The sequence below is a fragment of the Enoplosus armatus genome, chromosome 5 (genome assembly GCF_043641665.1).
Source record: "Enoplosus armatus isolate fEnoArm2 chromosome 5, fEnoArm2.hap1, whole genome shotgun sequence".
NCBI lineage: Eukaryota > Metazoa > Chordata > Actinopteri > Centrarchiformes > Enoplosidae > Enoplosus > Enoplosus armatus.
Genome location: NC_092184.1, coordinates 18,269,763 through 18,287,661, shown reverse-complemented (window position 1 = coordinate 18,287,661; position 17,899 = coordinate 18,269,763). Strand labels below are relative to the sequence as shown.

General features: G+C 41.0%; 1 protein-coding gene across 1 annotated transcript in view; it reads right to left on the bottom strand.

Annotated features, from left to right (window-relative positions):
* LOC139285098 (cGMP-dependent 3',5'-cyclic phosphodiesterase) overlaps positions 1-17,899 on the bottom strand; it is a 134,613-nt gene that overhangs the window by 42,859 nt on the left and 73,855 nt on the right.

Below are 17,899 nucleotides of genomic sequence, written 5' to 3'. Positions count from 1 at the left end.
CACCAGCTGCTGTTTGAGGTGAAAAGATGAGCTGCTGCCAATAATTACACAAAACAGTACTTTGTTTCATGAACCCATTGTTCTTCACGGTCCATTATGTTTTCTACATTGAGTGTGCATGCCAACTCCCATTACTACTGACAACAATGTTTCTGCCAATCTTGTGCTGTACATGTTAAAGCATCTTTCATGAAATGTTGAAGAAGAGGAGGAGAGGAGGATGGGGTCATGGAAGATAGAGAAGAAGGATATGTGAGGAGGGAGAGAAGGGGACAGCAAGACCTATTTCTAATGAGGCTAACTGTGTGCTGACAACGGGGCACCAAACACTCAATCAATACCCGCCCCAGAGGTCACACACACACACACACACACACACACACACACATACACACAACTACACACAGCATGACAGTGTGTAGTTGCTGCCTGAGGCCATAATTCTGACTAAAGGATTCCTGCCACAGACACACAGAGACAGAGCAGACTGGACAGGAAGCCAGCTGTGGCAGAACATAAATTACTGATAAAACACTCACTCACTCACTCACACACACTCACTCACACACACACACGCACACGCACACACACACACACACACACACACACACACACACATCTCAAACAGAAGTCAGACTGTATATGATGTGACAATGAAGCAAGAAAAGTGAAGAAACACTTCATGTGAAGACATCGTTGAGGAGGAATCTGCTGCAGCTGAACCAGGCGGCAAAACTGAGCGTTTGTTGAACTGATTGGATCGTCGGCAGGAAGAAATGCATCTGCTCAGTTAAGTCTGTCACATGTTTCCCTCCATTTGAGTAGGAAGCAGGAGATGCTTGACAAACTGTAAATCTGACATTTAAATGTGCTCTGCTGACTAAACGGAAAAAGCTAAATATATTGAATGAAAATGAATTAAATGAAGCAGTCTAACACACGCATTTTAAACACTGACACACACACACACACACACACACACACACACACACACACACATACACATACGTATAAAGCCCCTGGTGAGGTCCACTTAGCTGATTGGACAAGAAGTGATTGATAGGGAGTTTAGTGATGGATGGCAGCTACTTCACAAACAGACACACACACACACACACACACACACACACACACACACACACACATACACACATTGACGCAAACCCAGTGAAATAGTAAAAACCAATATTAATATTCGTTGTATCTTGCCCAAGGCTGTCTTATCGGGGACTAGCAGAAGTCTACTTTGAATTTCAAAATAACTACATCTATGTGTGTATGTGTGTGTGTGTGTGTAGCAGTGACATTGTGTTATATACAAGTTTAACTCAGAGAAAGCATACATAAATTATTCCTTGCGCCTGTCACAATTGATCAGTGTGCTGCAGACATCAGCAGAAACGCACATTTTTTAACATAAAACACCTACACATGTGTGATGCGTACATTTCCAAACACATCTGACCTGGTGAATGCTGGAAAAAACGCATTTTTGTCCAAACTATTAGGCTGCTGAAATTGCATTTTCACATTTGTGACAGGGGTGACAAAAGAAGGCACAAACAGAAAACAAACACATCATCATCTATTTTTCAAAGCTGCTTTGACAACTACAGTTTAATACTGAGGATACCTGCAGCGGGCACAAGTGTGTTGTATTTTGACCACATTTCACAAAACAAGAACAGCACTGTTGTATACTATCCCTCTGTGTTTGTGTGTGTGTGGTGGCAGTTTCCTCTGAGTGGGCACAGTCAAATACAGAGATTATAGCCAGGCCATTAATTCTCAGCCACATACATACTCACACACACTCAAGGTCGACCATTTGAACCCTGCTATCGTAGCCGTGTTACTTTCCTGTGTTAATACCAGTTTGGTGTGTGTTTGAACTGCATATATTGTCTGAACCACAGCGAGGTTAATGTGTTTGAAGAGAAACTGCACAGCCAATTACACATTTGTGTCAAAGGTGTGTATTATGTGTGCTTCGGTGTACATTTGTGTGTTGGTGTGAATCTTTGGCAAAGTCAAATAGATGTGAGGAGACGTAGTTACTTTACTTACAAGAAAAGGGACGTTGCAATGCAGATAGCACAAACACACACAGTATGCACAAAGATATTCACATACTAGCAAGGCAGGACGGCACAGTATGTACTCAATTCACCAATAAGACTAATTGAAGTCAGTAGTGTAGACGCAGCAATCTCGGAACCAAAGCCTGCTCAAACGTGACTGGTCAATACTACTCGGACTATAAACAGACTACAAATGGAAACCAGAACGCTTCCAATACCAAAATGTCATATGTAGATGTGTTTTTAGAGATTATAGACGCAGCAACAGGAGGAGAGAGCAGTATAAGAAACATTGAGAGGAAAAAGGAAGGGGCAGAGCAAGAGAAAGACAGATGAGAAAGGAAAAGACAAAAGAGAAGCAGGTGGAGAGATTAGGAGACACGAAACAAGAGATGAGGTGAAAATAGACAGTGATTGATAGTTGGCAGACAAAGGGAGAGAAAGAGAATGAAAGAGGAAAGATTGGGTGGGTGAGGGGGTAGAGAGACTGTGTATGTGTGTGTCGATGTAAGTTAAAAAGACAGATGAGGGAGGAGGAGGGACTGACGAAAACATGGGATTAGAATATATGGCAGGTTCAGGTGGATCGAATTGGGGTGGAAAAGGTTAGAGGGAACAGGGACGAGGAAACACAAGAAAGACAGGAAGAATGTGGGCATGGGATAAGAGGAAAAATGGGAAGAAAACAGATGAACAGTGAAGAAGGTGAGACAGGAGAGAGTGAGCAGAATGCATCTGATATTAACGTGATTTGTTTCTGGATACGTTATCTGGGTAATGACATCTGATAATGAGCATTTGCTTTACACCTGGCATTAAAGTGGAACTCCACTGTTTTTACACAAGAGTTAAGTATAAAATGTTTTATGGCTCCGAGAAAAAAATCTGGAGGCGTGGAGTTAGAAAGAAGTAAGTTTACCTGACTACTGTAGCCTGCTCTTTATCTCTGTTTGAGGCTAGCGGCTACATTAGGTTCTACTAAAATAACATACTCAAATCTCCGACCAAACTCTAAGCAATCCAGGTGCATTGTGGGTAATGTCGGTGCTGGGTTGTAACGGGGAAAAAGTTCATGGAATAAAAAAGACAATATCTATGGTTCTGATCCCTTTTTGTTTTGAACTGTTCAATGTGAGTCTGACAGTGTTATAGGAGTGCAATGCTAAATCGGTGGCGTACTCTTTTAATTAGTGTCCTTGGTATCTTCAATGAGGATTCTTCCCTCATTGTGATCTCAAATTGCATATAAGGCAGGAGGAGCTGGGAGACCTTTGTTTTGCAGAAGATGGGGTTGTATGTATGTCTCTTTGAAGGGTTTACTTGAGATAGCAGGAAGTAGCGTTAAGAGTTAGGTGGCCTTTCGACTTGTTGGCTGTTTCTGTGGCCAAACTGTTCAGGTTGCATTTACACCTTGCAGAGATCTGGTCACATGTGGCCTAGTTGATCTGATAGACATGCAGACTGCAATGGAGTTCACCTTGCATGCATAAAACTGTAAACTGTGTCATAAAGCAATAGAGAAGAGAGAAGGACAATGACAGAGGTCGGAGAGAATAATGCCTGCGAGATTAATGACTAAAGAGTAATGGCTCCAGGCAGTGAGGGAGGGACGAGCACAACTAGAGGTGAGATGACCTACAGTGTGAACTTTTCTGTTAGTCTGAATGTCTTGAACTGAACTCTTGCACTCCTATCAAGTGGAATTATAATTATGTTAATGTAGGATAGATGTGAACCTTGTGTTAACCCTGTGACACCAACATATTGTTGACAGAGAAAAGGACGTATACGAAGAGAGCAGCCATTACTGATAAAAGCTTACAACTATAGTGAGAAAAAGTACCTTGTGCCTTGGCCCTTCATATTAAATCATTTTAAAGTGCGATCAGTAAAATATTTCTGCCTCTTTGCACAAAACGACAATAAATTATGAGCAGAGGCTAGCAAGAGTTGCTGTTCAGTGATGACGTTACTCTTCTGTAACCTCTACAGCTACTGAGATTTCAAGGTTTTCAAACAGACCAAGGCAGCCATGGGGGCACTCTGATCTCCAAGGCCCCCTGAACTAACCACTGGGCACTTCGGCCTTTGTTTTGTGTTCTCACAACGCAAGTGAACCTCAGTGCAGCTTTTGAAAGGTGCAAAGATTTTCGAAAGTCATGTAAAAGGTGGAATTTCTTTTGTTGAAGACGTAAGGCTAACATTAGCCACATAAACCAATGTTTTTTAGTTGATGCAGCTTTGCAAACGTCAGCTCACGATGGTCGCTATTTTTAAAAAACCTCCAGAGATCATTGTGCCTTATCTTGCCAGCTGTGTGTCAGTTGAAACAGGGATGAAAAACATACATAGTATGTAATGTGCCTCTCTACAGGGGGGTGCTTATAATTTATGTTATTAAGTAAAATAAATAATTTGGTTGAAGAGTACAGAGTGTGTGTGTGTGTGTGTGTGTGTGTGTGTGTGTGTGTGTGTGTGTGTGTTTTGGGCATCTCTCCTCCAGTCCAGCTGGTATGTGACAGTGCTGCCATGGCAACAGAGGAAAGCCATCACAGCCAAAATGTCTGTTAGCAGACTTGTAGATATGACTGTCCTTCTGTCCACTTCTTTTTTTTTTGAGGGGGGGGGGTCTCTGTTCATCTGTCTATTTATGTCTGTGTGATAATCTATTAATCTGATATAATCTGCCCATCTGTTGATCTGTCTACCCACGATCAATCTTCCTGTTCATCAGCCTGTTTATTGATCCATCCTCCCCCTGTCGCTCAATCTTCCTGTTTATCTCCAATCTTTGGCTTCTTTATCCAATCTTAAAGTGCAAATTCCTGTGTATCTGAAGGTATGTGTACCTCAGGTGAGAACATCAATCTATCTATCTATCTATCTATCTATCTATCTATCTATCTATCTATCTATGTCTTACATAAGTGACCTTGTGATACAGTGGGTGTCTGCATTAGTCTCTTACCTTATAGAAGAACACCAAAGAGCGTCAACAAGAGGGGGAGAGACATAAATGGGAAAGAGAGAGAGAAAAAAAAGTCATTATGTTGTAACATCTCTTTGATTTGGAGACATTTGTCTGTAGTTGTCAGATATATAGGCAAAAATCTTAATTAATTAATTTCATAAAGATGTTCTGCATAAGAAAAAGGTTCATTTAATGGATGTGGTTCTTCTCAGAAGAGAGGTCAGACTCCTATTTTAAGTCAGGACCCATGGTTGAAAAAATATCACATAAACAACATGACCTGTAAATTAAGGCCCCCCCCCCCCCGGGTTTGGCTAAAGGTCAAAGGTGACAGAGCGGTACTGATGAAGAGGTCATCGTGTCATCACACACACTTCCACATTGGAGGGAACACCACCCACTTCCCTTTGACCTCAAGGCACACATACACGCCTTCACACAGTGTATAAACACACACGCACACACGCACACACACACGCACACACACACACACACACACACACACACACACACACACACACACACACACACACACACACACTGTGCATAAACAGCTGTGTAGGTAATTACGCTCTGTGTGTGAATATGTGATTAGGTGGTAATTATCATTATCAAGCCAAACGTGGGCATATAATTCTGAAAAACCACTGATTTCTGTCATCTTCGTGTGTCTGTGTGGGTGTGTACTTAGATATATGTGTTTGTGTGTGTTTGTAAAAGTGTAATGTACATGTACGCATGCTGTTACATTCATACGCCGATGTTTCTGTGCAATTCTTTCTGTACGTGTTTGTGTGTGTGTGTATGTGTGTGCCTATCGCTTCTCTTGCATCTAAAGCCTGTTGTATGTGTGTGTGTGTGTGTGTGTGTGTGTGTGTATACTCTACAGAAAATTCAATATGGCAGGGTCAGCTCTGCAGAAAATGGTCCATTGAGCAGCAATTGTACTCTGCTGCCAAGGACTCTCTGCTTGACTCTTGCCTTTTCTATGGAGCTTTACGTAAAACCGCTGAGCCCACACACAAACACAAACACACCCGCATGTGCACGCACGTACACACAGACACAGACACACACACACACACACACACACACACACACACACACACACACACACACACACACACACACAGATACACACTTGTGGAAGAGAGGATAAAGGGAGAGACTGAGAGCAAGAGTGGAGGAGGTGTGACTAATCTTCTCTTCCTCTGTTTGGAAAGACTGGAGGAGATGAGCGAGGGCTGTAAAATCATTTTGACGGGCAGGATTAAGACACTCTCTCTCTCTCTCACACACACACACACACACACACACACGTACGGAGGTATGCTCTCTTTGTTACACCCACACAACATCTCTCATATACGGCGAGCCAAAGTCAGATTTTCTCTCTCACACATATTTTTAATCAACACACTTACACACATATATGCTCACAAGTTCCTATGCAAACAAATATACACAAGACCCCTTTACACCTGGCATTAACATGCGCCTCCTCAGATCTGATGCTGCAGGATTATAGTTACATCTGCCATGGCAATCGGATTTTTCTTGCCCTTGCCATAATGCAGTTTCTCACAACATCGTCACTTCCCCTTGTAATAATAACACCCTTAAAGACTCCATGTCATTAAATTTTCATGTTTTCAAATCTAGTCTGGCGCAGGATCAGAATAATGTTCTCCATGTAAATGTGGGTTAATGAAAACTCAGTTGAACCAGTTAAACTGAATAAATTTGAAGACTGAATCAAACCAAGCAGAACAGTCACAATACTGGGCCCTTTTTGGCCGACAGCAGCAGCTCTTTGAAATCAAACTGCTGATGCTGCAAACTGGCCTGAATGGATGAATTTCAGTAATTGTTTGGTGAAGTCAGGTTGTGATGAGTTCACTGGAGTTAGACTGAAACTACCAAGAAAAATGATAAATGTGAGAAAAAGAAACGACCGAAATGTTGACAGGAGTTAAGTCCTATGATGTGTTACTAATAAGATTAATGATGGCTCCGTTCTGTTCAAGTGTCCCAGTAAGTCGTGGCAGTGGCTGAATCCATTCACAATTCATCAAGTTTGCAAGATGGCTCATGTGGATTTGTTTTTATTCACTGACATAAGAAAAACATATGTGCTGAATGTATTAAACATAAAAGTATGACAAGATTTTACTTGCATCATGTAGAAACAATATTTAAACATATAAAACCGTAGAAACAGTAAAAAAGCCATGAAGAACAAGAAGCCTGTTGCCTTGCAGCCTGGTAGCCTTGCAAACTTGACATGACTGTGAGCATGTCGTAGTACATGTGTCGAAAGTCATTCCACTTAGCTGACTTCCATTTAAGTCAGCTAAATGGAATTCAGTCACCATTTATTTCATTGCTCACACTTTTCCTACTGGGACATGTTAAAATGTCCTCTGTGAAAAAGGCCCATTATATCAAAAGGAACTATCTTCAGTATCGTGTATGTTATTTGTGACAGACTTTCCCAAAATTCAGCGCAAAGACTTTGTGAAAATTGAAAATTAAGTTCTGTGGGTTTAAACGTTTGGCCACGCAGCGTGAGTTTATGAAACTGGACCGACTTCTGGGTCCGACAGATTTTAGGAGGTTAAACTGACAGAAGACACAAGTATATTCACAATCCATTATTCACACACACGCATATAGACACACACACACTCCCTTGCATCCTGTCCATCTCTCAGTGCCACAGAAAGAGGGCTGTTGCCAGGATACTGAGGCTGTGTGTCTGTTTCCTGTCGGATCAGTCAAAGGAAGAGACATAAAACTTTCTGATCAAGCTGTCACTTACCAGTCACTCTGCAGCCTTTGATGTTCCATCTGTGTGTGTGTGCATGCATTTGTCAGTTTGTTTATTTGCAAGCACTAATGTGTGTTTAAGCACATTTGATGCAGTCTTGCCCCTCCCTCCACCTCACATTAGTGAAATGCCAAATACATAATTAACATTTATGCTATGCTCCCTGGCATTGTGTAACCTAATTCTGCTGACATTTGCCACACAAGTCAACATTTATTTCCAACCTTTGTGTGGCTGTTATTTCAGAGTTTTATGATTTGTTTCCCGCCTGTAACCTACGTCAGATATTTCAGGTGGAAAGAAATGGCCAAACTCTCAAAAATGATTGATGATTAAATACATCTGCTCCTTTTCTATCATGGAATGTGAATTACTTTGTTATAGATAAAGAAAAAACAAGTTTAAGGGTTAGGGTAAGTTTTTTTACCATGTTGCAGACAATATTCAATATTCATTCAAGATTTTAGGGTAACATCAAAGTGATGCAAGATAAAATAAACCCACCTTCAGTGCACAAAATATTTCAGACCACTCTCAGATAGAATTTCTGCCAGGCCAAGCTCCCTCACATAAATTACAATGATTATTTTGGACCTAATTGGAATTTAACCTGACCTGACCTGAGAGAGATGAAGGAAGAGGAAAAAGAGGATCGAGGGATCTGAGAAGAGGAATGAAAGATGAGGTCTGCTGTTCTCATTTGTGAAAACGATATAAGAACATTCATTTCAGACGTACACACATAATACACATCAGTTACTTGTACTGTTTCAAAATGCTCCTGTCTCTGCTGTGGCAGAAAAAAACAGTACATGTGTTTTTGTCTGTGTGCATCATTCACTTTTCTCCCCATCTGTTGCCGTTAACCTGTGAGGCACTCTGAAGGTTAAAGCACACACTCGTAGGCTGCGTTTCTCGCAAATCTTTTTCCAAATGTTTCACAGTTGACTTTTAAGGTTGGACGAGGAGAGTAAAATATTTCACAGTGAACTTGCATCCAGCCGTTTGAAAGCTGTGCACAGTTTTCAAGGGTCTTATCAAGCTGCAAAGTAAAAAATAAATTCTTCCCTTCAGAACTTTAGTGCAGAGCTGCATTTTATGTATTTTTATCAGAACTACTTGAGATTATTGTTGGATATAATTGTCATTAGGTTCAAGGCCGAGCTTTAAGTGGGAGGATGTCCACGTAATCAGATGAAAACAAAAACAAGCTCCAGCTTCCATCTTAACAATTAACAAGCACTCTTTGCAGAAAAGAGAGAGATATTCATATGTGGTACTGTAAATGGTTTGGCATGCATGTTCACGGGATTTAAGGGGATAACACAATATTTAATAGTTCTGTGTAAATGTGCCTTACTTGCATGAAAATGTGGCAACAATTTTTCGAAGCAGGGTTTTTTGGTCTGAATGCGCTGTTAGAGATGTGTCTTTTTATTTTTTTGGCTGAGATGGAAAAGCAGAGAAAGCTTCTGTTTTACACCAGTTGTTTGAAGATGGTGTGCTCTGTGTTTTTTCTGTTTCTGTAGAAAAGCTGTATGATGGGATGAGTCAGCCTCAGTTGGGACTCCAGAATTATGAAGCTGTCTTTTGTATTGGATCAGGAGGGGGTCTTCCTAAATCTGCTCTGCAGGCTGTTTTGGAACATTCCTTCAATTCCTTCAAAAGATATTTTGGGTGAATTTAAGACAAAATTTAAGATATTTCTGCCTTTAAAATGGATTAGGGGAACAACAGGATCCAAATGTTTAAACTAGATCCCAAAGAGCAGTTTGAATTTGTGTAGAAAATCTCCACAACTGGTTTTAAACCTGCAGTGAAAACAGACCTCAGCATAGCGCTCACTGCTCTGATCTGAGGGTTACTGTGACTCAGAGGTCAGTGTAGTTCACTCCACTCATAGAGGAGCTGCTACTAATCTTTTACACCCACATAACCCCCACTCGCTTTTAGATCTCTGTGCGAAGGAGGCAGCGACACAGAAAGCAAAAATTAGGATCTGCAGAGCAAACGCAGGAACAATCATTTACATAATAACTGTATCCATCAGAACGCTCCACTGAAAGGAAGAGAGTGCTGATTAATTCCTCCCTACGCCTTGATTTCTCTTTGTTTGGCTGCACAAAAACACACGCCAGCACTCACACACACACACACACACACACACACACACACACACACACACACACACACACACAGACACACCTTACACCTTATCATGCTAAGTATAACCTGTCAAAATGACATCCATCATTCCACTACCCTTTCCATACATTTGTCCTACCTCACTCTCTCCAATCCATTCTGTTCCCAAGGTGACGGCAATCTGACATCCCTATAGGCCGTTTCCACGGCTACTGAGAAATTAAATTGCAACACGTGCCATTTTTATATCACCCACTCTACTCTCTACTGGTTTCATTATTTTGTTGAATGGAAAAAAAGGGATTTTTTACAGACATTTTAACTTGGTACCATCACACCGTTTAGCCGGCGCTCTTCCAGTGAGAGCTAACAGCATAACAGCAGTTTGAGCTGCCTTGAAATAGGCCGGCACACGGTGCAGTGAAAGTACAATACACAGGCAGATGGAAGTCCGTTAAAATATCAGGCACACAGGCAGACACACAGTAGTAGCCCTGAACAGGAGGTTGTGAAGAGAGGACTCTTAGATGGTAAACAGGGAGACGCTGGGGCAAGATACAGTACAAGTAAACACATCACGACTTAAGACATTTAAATAGCTTAAACAGTTATTGTGGAGTCTACAGTCATTTATATTACCTATTTGAGATTTTTTTAACTGAAAATTGTGAACAATATATGTATTCAGTGGGACATTTTACTTGTTTGTACTCTCTGGTGAACAAACTAATATACAATGGCAACACTGTTTTTAATCTACTTCAAACATACCACGCTATAAACGGTATATATCAGCATATCACACACCCTGGTTATCATAAAACCTATTTTACCCTCAGATTAATGGATCCTTTTAGTGCAAACGTGGCTACAAGTGTGACTTAATTTCCTCTGAGAAAACTGATTGAAACCTATTTTTCCTGAATCAGCTTCTTACTATGAGCGATGGGGTAAAACCTCAAACAATTCAGGTTAATTCACACGAGAGATTTCTGTATTTGTGGTTTTGTCTGTGTATCTCTTCTCACTGGCTTTAGGTGGGCCTAGGTTATTCTGTGCACCAATCAGAATTGACAGTTGGTGTGTTGTTTGGTCACTGTTCATCAAATCTGATCAAATGAAACCCACACCGTCACGTATTTGAGAGTTAAACTCCTAATGAATAATACCTAAAGATGTTTTTTATAGTTTGGTTATTATGCCACATTATTATGCACATTTTCACCAAATTTCCAAGGACGACAGCTCCATTTGAGCAGAGCGCATATGTACTTTCAACAGTTTCCTCTGCTTTATGTCTTAGAAGTGAAGTGTTATTCATAAAAAATGTGAAAATTGGCTGTTTGTTTTTATTGGATTAAGCAGAAGCAGAACATCCTTTATTACCTACCGTACCGAGCATACCGTTTTTGGATGTCATGTTCCTCCTTCATCTCCTTGTCTGATTATCAAATAAATCTAATCTGTGTGTGTGTGTGTGTGTGTGTGTGTGTACAGGTACTCTATCCAAACTTTGAGCAGATTTTTACAGTGGATCTTGTGTATTGTCCGTGAATATCTCTCAGCTACCACCAATAGCCCTGATGCCATCTCCCCTCTCTCCGCTCCTCCCCTCCTTCATCCCTCTCTCATGCTCTTGTGCGCCCACTCACCGCCACTCACACTGATAGACACAGAAAAACACACAGATGAAGTGAAATGAAATGAAAAATGATTAGAGGATGAGATGAAGAGAATAATAGCTACACTCTGCTCATTCTTCTCTACGTTCCCTGTGGCCATGACATATCTTTCCCCAAAAACTCTCTCTCTCTCTCTCTCTCACACACACACACATATATACACAAAGACAGAACACTTTCACACTCCCTAAGGCCTCCCTCAAGCAATGCACACATTATTGTATCTCTGCTTCCTGACCTCCCTCTCTATTACAAAATCTTTTTCAATATCTCTATCCCGTGTCCACAGGTAAAAGCATATGTAGCTAAAGACTAACCTTTAGCATATACAAAAAGCAACAGAAAGACTGACAATACAAACAGATAGGGAGAGAGAGGAGAGAGATGTAGAGTTGCATTTTTCTCCTTGTTCTGGCAGATTTGCTTTGCCCAGTTTAACCGCTCCTTCTCTCCTTGTTGTGGGGTGGAGTTTGTGTCTACTGCTGGGGTATTTTCACGCCTCCATGCCCTTTGTTTGAAGAGGATTGTGCTGATCTTGTCCCCACAATTTACTGTGGGCTGCAGTTTTACTTTCACTTTGATCAGTGTCAGCATGTATCATTACGGAACAGTGAGCAATGTACCCCGAGGTTAGGAGACCATTAAGAATCTGACAAAATAATTACATTGTAATTTCCCTCAAAACTGATGCCAACATTTTGTCAGGCAGTTTGCTAGTCACACAGAGGTTTACCTTGCCTACAGTTATGCCACTAACTTTATCCACTAACTTTATTTTAATATTGCTTGTGTCTGAGAAGTTAAGATGAGGCTGGAGAAGTTAGCTTGAAGTTGTGACACACGTCAATGTCTCTGGTTGTGGTTCATGGAAGCTGCTTTGACCTAAATGCAAATGTAAGCATGCTAACATACTTCCAATGACAACGGCAGGTATGGTATAATGCTTACCAGGTTCAGCAATTTAGTTCATAGTGTTAACATGCTAACATAAGCTAATTAGCACTTAGCATAAAGTAAGGCTGAGGCTGATGGGAATGTCATTAGTTTTGCAGGTATTTGGTCATAAACCAAAAATAAAAGTATTTTGACCTGATGGTGGGATCAATAAAGTGATTCTTGAGGGTGGACATGAATGTGCAAACTATTAAATAGTAGTCAAGATAGCCTACTTCATCAAAACCACAAATGTCGAATACATGTTGAGATATTTCACTGGACACTGAAAACGTTGAATTGCTGGTGGCAGTAGATGAACCAAGTTCTTAGTATTCATCATCTTATCAAATTTCATTTCAATCCATCCAAAGATTGAGATATTTCAGTCTGGACCAAAGTGGTGGACACATTCAGGTGTGCGGGCATATTTATTCACTTATAATAATCTATTTAAATATTTTCCAGCCTATTTCACCCACTCTTTAAAGCAAGCTCTTCATTTTGACAGCTGCACAGTTGTCTTAAGAAGTTTAGGAATCTAAAGTTTCTTGCTTCAACATTTTGGGCTCATTAAACTGCTTTTGAGGAGCACACTGGACCCCCCAAAAGCAGTTAAATGAACCTCGGCGAAATCTCATCATCTGTCTTTTTTTTCCTCCTCCAAAAACAGCTGCATCTCACCACGGTTGCCCAGTGAGGGGTGGACAGACGCACTAAAAGGCAGAGTGTGACGCAGAGAGATAACAGGAAACAGAAAAGTGAAAAAGAGGAAGAGATGTCGAGGAAGACAGAAAGGGGAGAAAGACTGGCAGGTATAAAAGGGTCAATAACGTTGGCAGAGACAATGGGGGAGATCAAACGGCTCAGCGTCGTCTGAAAAGCATGAAAGATTTAATTTCCTGGATCTAACACACAAGGAGACTTTGTGTGGCCGAGGGCGAAGGTGCCTCTAATATTGTTTTATCAGCCTCAATAACCAAAACAAACTCACATCATCCCACTTGAGCCTCTTCGAGCGACTACACGCACCCAAACGTATAAATGAAGTTAATACACACTGCACTTTCACCCACCAACACACACACAAAGAAATCAAGGCTCTGCATCACTTACCCCTCTTTTCTAGTGCAAACTGACAATTTGCCTCTGTCATTGCCATGGTAACGCAGAAGAGGATTGCCTGTGGAGGCATGTCGACATGTCTAAATATACTCACCAACACACACATACACACACATACAAGTATGATCCCACATAAATGTACACACACGGCTATGACTACATGCAGAGACTTCTCCTCTCAGAAGAAGAAGACGGCTGATGAAAGTCAGAATTCATCCTTTTTGACTTTCTCTCACTATCTCTATTCTTTGCATCGTACGTTTCAATCAGTGTGTGTGTGTTTGTCTTTAGGAGCAGGCAGTATCAGTGGTATCTTATTAGGAAAGGTCATTTTCTTGTTTGTCATTCAGACAGAACTCCCAATTACCAACAGAAAATTAAATTTGAAAGGTTCAGCGTCTGTCCCAGTGTTTTCATGTAAACCTTGTCCACCTGTGGAATCCAAATGAAGTCTCAGTGAACGGACGTCTCTATGTCTAGCACAAAGGCGCACGCTGTAATGTCTTTGTTATGGCTAAATTGCAATATTTCATGAGCAGCTGACGTTAGTGACATTTTTAGTGTTTTAGTGTAACATTAGTCTATAATACTGAGATGTGACGCTTCCGCAAAACCCGCTTTAAACATAGCACTGTGATTTAGTTCCTTTCTCCAGTCAGACGCAGAGAGAAATGGACAATAACAACATCATCTCCTCCTCTGTCTCCCCTCCTTCTTTCTTCTTCTGTCCTTTGTGCATAACCCTGACCTTCTTCTCTCCATCCGTCTTTGACTTTCGGTTTGACTTGAATTAAACAGTCAATCTAATCCCTGAGGGGACGACATAACCTCACCTCTTTCCCCCTTTCTCTCGCATCCTCCTCCTCCCCTCCTACCTTCACTGAATACCAAGTAAGAAAGTCAGAATGTAGTCATTTCCAAAACATTTTAGAGAAATATTTAGTGTTAATATCAATATTAATATCTAAAATAAATATCTAGTTAATAACCTGAGAGTAAAATGTGGTGAAGAAAAAGTCAGATATGCAGTAATAGTGTGTCCTACATTTAAACTGGTGTGCGAGAGTCCGGGTTGAAAAGGAAGTTATGCACTCAGTGTCACAGAATAATGATTGCCTGAAAGGCAATTTCAATTTCTACTTTCACTTCAGCCTCCGATGCATAAATTGTGCATTAAATGATTCAGTCTCGCCAACTTCCCGCTTTGCTTACAGCTTGACAGAGACTTTTTCTTGGTTACACACCTCTGGACAGATAATTGGAAATTTAAGATACTACATTTGGGCAATTTGAATCCATTAAGAATTGCTCTTAATTGTCTGGGTATGAGTGAGGGATTTTTATTCTGATTGGAGGGGATCTATTAAAAAGAATTTAGCCTGAATTTGACAGTGTGTTCAGAGAGAGGTGTTTGCACAAGGTGTGATATTGCTGAGATATATGAATGGAGAAATATCAATATAGCAAAAGGTTAGATGATCGAACAAAATGTTTTGTCAAGCCGAGGTGGAATGGCACAATTTCTGTGGCTTTTCAACCACATCGTTTGTTTTTTTGAGTTTGTATTATGAAGGTATCGCCACTGGAAAATAGGAACAATTTAAAACAAACTGACACAGTGTCATTAGTCATGTTCTCACTTGTGCATGTATTGGTATGTGTGTGTGTGTGTGTGTGTGTGTGTGTGTGTGTGTGTGTGTGTGTGTGTGACAGGCAGCAGCTGTGGCGTCTGTTAGCGCTCCCTGTGATTAAATCATAAATAATTAAAGCTCTGAAAGAGACAGAGAGCAAGGGAGAGGAAGAGAGGGAGAAAAAGAAGAGGAGGGAAGACAGAGTGAGTATAATTACGTTCTCTGGGGGTGTTCATTTGATTGTTTAAACAAGCCCTGAGCTAATGCATTTGTGAGTTCAGATGGATCGTTAGGCTCAGGTACATTCCATGACACTCTGTTTTCCTTTCTTTCTTTCTTTTGTTCTAAAGCAAATCAAAGCCTGGCTTCCGCTTCAGGCAGAGACAAAAGTGATTGACTGTGCGCCTGAAAACACGTAGCGAACAAAGTGGAATGACCTTGCAGATTATAATGTTTTTGTTTGGTTTTGTGTCTCTTATTGAGTAACTCTAAAAAGCTGTTTTTGCCTCAGTGGCACCTCTCAGTTTGCAGATACGTAGTCATTGTGAAAACAGAGAAACAGTAATACTTTGGTGGGTGGATCGATGGCATGTCTGCACAGCCAAAGTGCGCACGGTTGTGTAACAGCGACCCCCTTCATGTCTCTCCTGCCCCTCACCTCCTACATCACCACTTCACCTGAGTAACATGCGTCACAGCTTTGGATGTAACTGTCTAATGTTCAATATTTTATCGAGTATACAAATGCTCAAGCGTCAGCAGTGTTTCTTGTCCTTGTCTTCTTTCTATGAAGCCACCCGGTGTGACACTTCTCTCTTCTCTCCCCTACATTTACCATCTCCTCTCCGTCTTTATTGTTGCATCTCTTGCGTCTTTTCCCGTACACAAGCCACCTTCTTTCTTTGTGCCTTTTGTCTCGTCTCCGTTACTCCGCTGACTGTGCAGAAAGGTGGCAAGGTGTGTGCCAATTTACATCGCTCTGCTCTTTCTTTTCACTTTCCCACCTATTTTCCTGCACCTTCACTCGGCATCCCTCCCCCCTCCGCTCCTTATTCTTCAGCTCTCCATTTCTCTCTCTTTCATTCTCCTCATCCTCTCCTTGTTCTGTCCTTCCCTGTCTCTTCATCTCCCCCCTCGTCTCTGTCAGTGCTTTGATTCTCTGTAATTACTGCCATTACCTCTGAGGTGTACATTTATTCTTGCAGGAAACAGGAACTTTGGTGTGTGTGTGTGTGTGTGTGTGTGTATGTGTGTGTGTGTGTGTGTGTGTGTGAATATGCAGTACCCTGTTGTGTATATAATCTAATTACTAATTCAAAATGTGGTGCTGTACATCCCTGCTTTAATTCATGAGCTGCACACATGAATGTATTGTGTTTGGCAGCAAAAATCTGAGAAGAATTTCAATATTAGAATATTCTGCAGAACCCTGGATTACGTTCAACATTTCTTGTACAACCAATGTCAGCATTTTTAAAAACGTCATCACTTTCAACATTGCTTTCTACAATATCTGTGCATAGTGATGGGATGGTATGGTTAAGGAAGGGGAATATATAGTATTTATGAATATATATAAATTATAGTATAATATAGTAAAGTAACAGTTAAATTAAAACACTTGGTTAAAGTTAGATAAAGATGGTGTTCAAGGTTAGAGGTGCAGTTTCGTCCAATATGGACATAATGCCTAAGAATGCTGCACTGTAAAAATCAGACAAGCTAAAATAAGAAGTTGTATTTCAAGTTTTTTTTCCCCAGAAATGCTTAAAAATATGAATGGGGTTTTGTTGGGGACTATTAAAATAACTGTACTTCCTGATGGAGTGGCTCATTCAAGTGTCCAAAGAAAAACGACATCTCTGAAAATGTTAATGAATCGCATGGTGAGTCAAAAACAAAATAATCTTCAGAAAAAAAACAAGCAAGCAAAAGAAAAAGGGAAAAAAAAGGAACAAACAAAACCGACTGGCACAGTAAAGGAGGCAAAAATAATTTTAGAGACAGTGGTGACAGATGGAACAAAAGACTTGACGTTGTGTGAGAGCGCTGAACAAAGAGTGCACAAACAGAAAGACACTGATACTTAGATCATCAAATTAGTTGACTGAGCCACCAGTTGTGCCTGTTGCAGGGAGCTCCCCCCTCTTCCACGCGCCAACACACAAACACAAAAGCAACATGTCTTATCTGTCAGGATGAGAGTGAGTGGACCCAAAAGGGACTGGAGTTACCGTCCCTGGACCCAGACAGAGAAATGTATCACCAAGTGCTTCATCTCCCTGCTGGTGATGGAGACGGGAGATACAGGAAAAAGTAATCGAGGCCCAGTAGCTCTGATATGAGCAGTCACTGGGGAGCCGAGCCGGAGGTGAAACTTTGCCTGTTTCAATCTTACTGACAGACATTACAAGCTGCTCCCCGAGGAGGGCCATTTTACGGTTCCCTTGGTTTGTAAGAGACAGAAAAAGGAAAAATGAGAGACACAGAGAGAGAGAGGG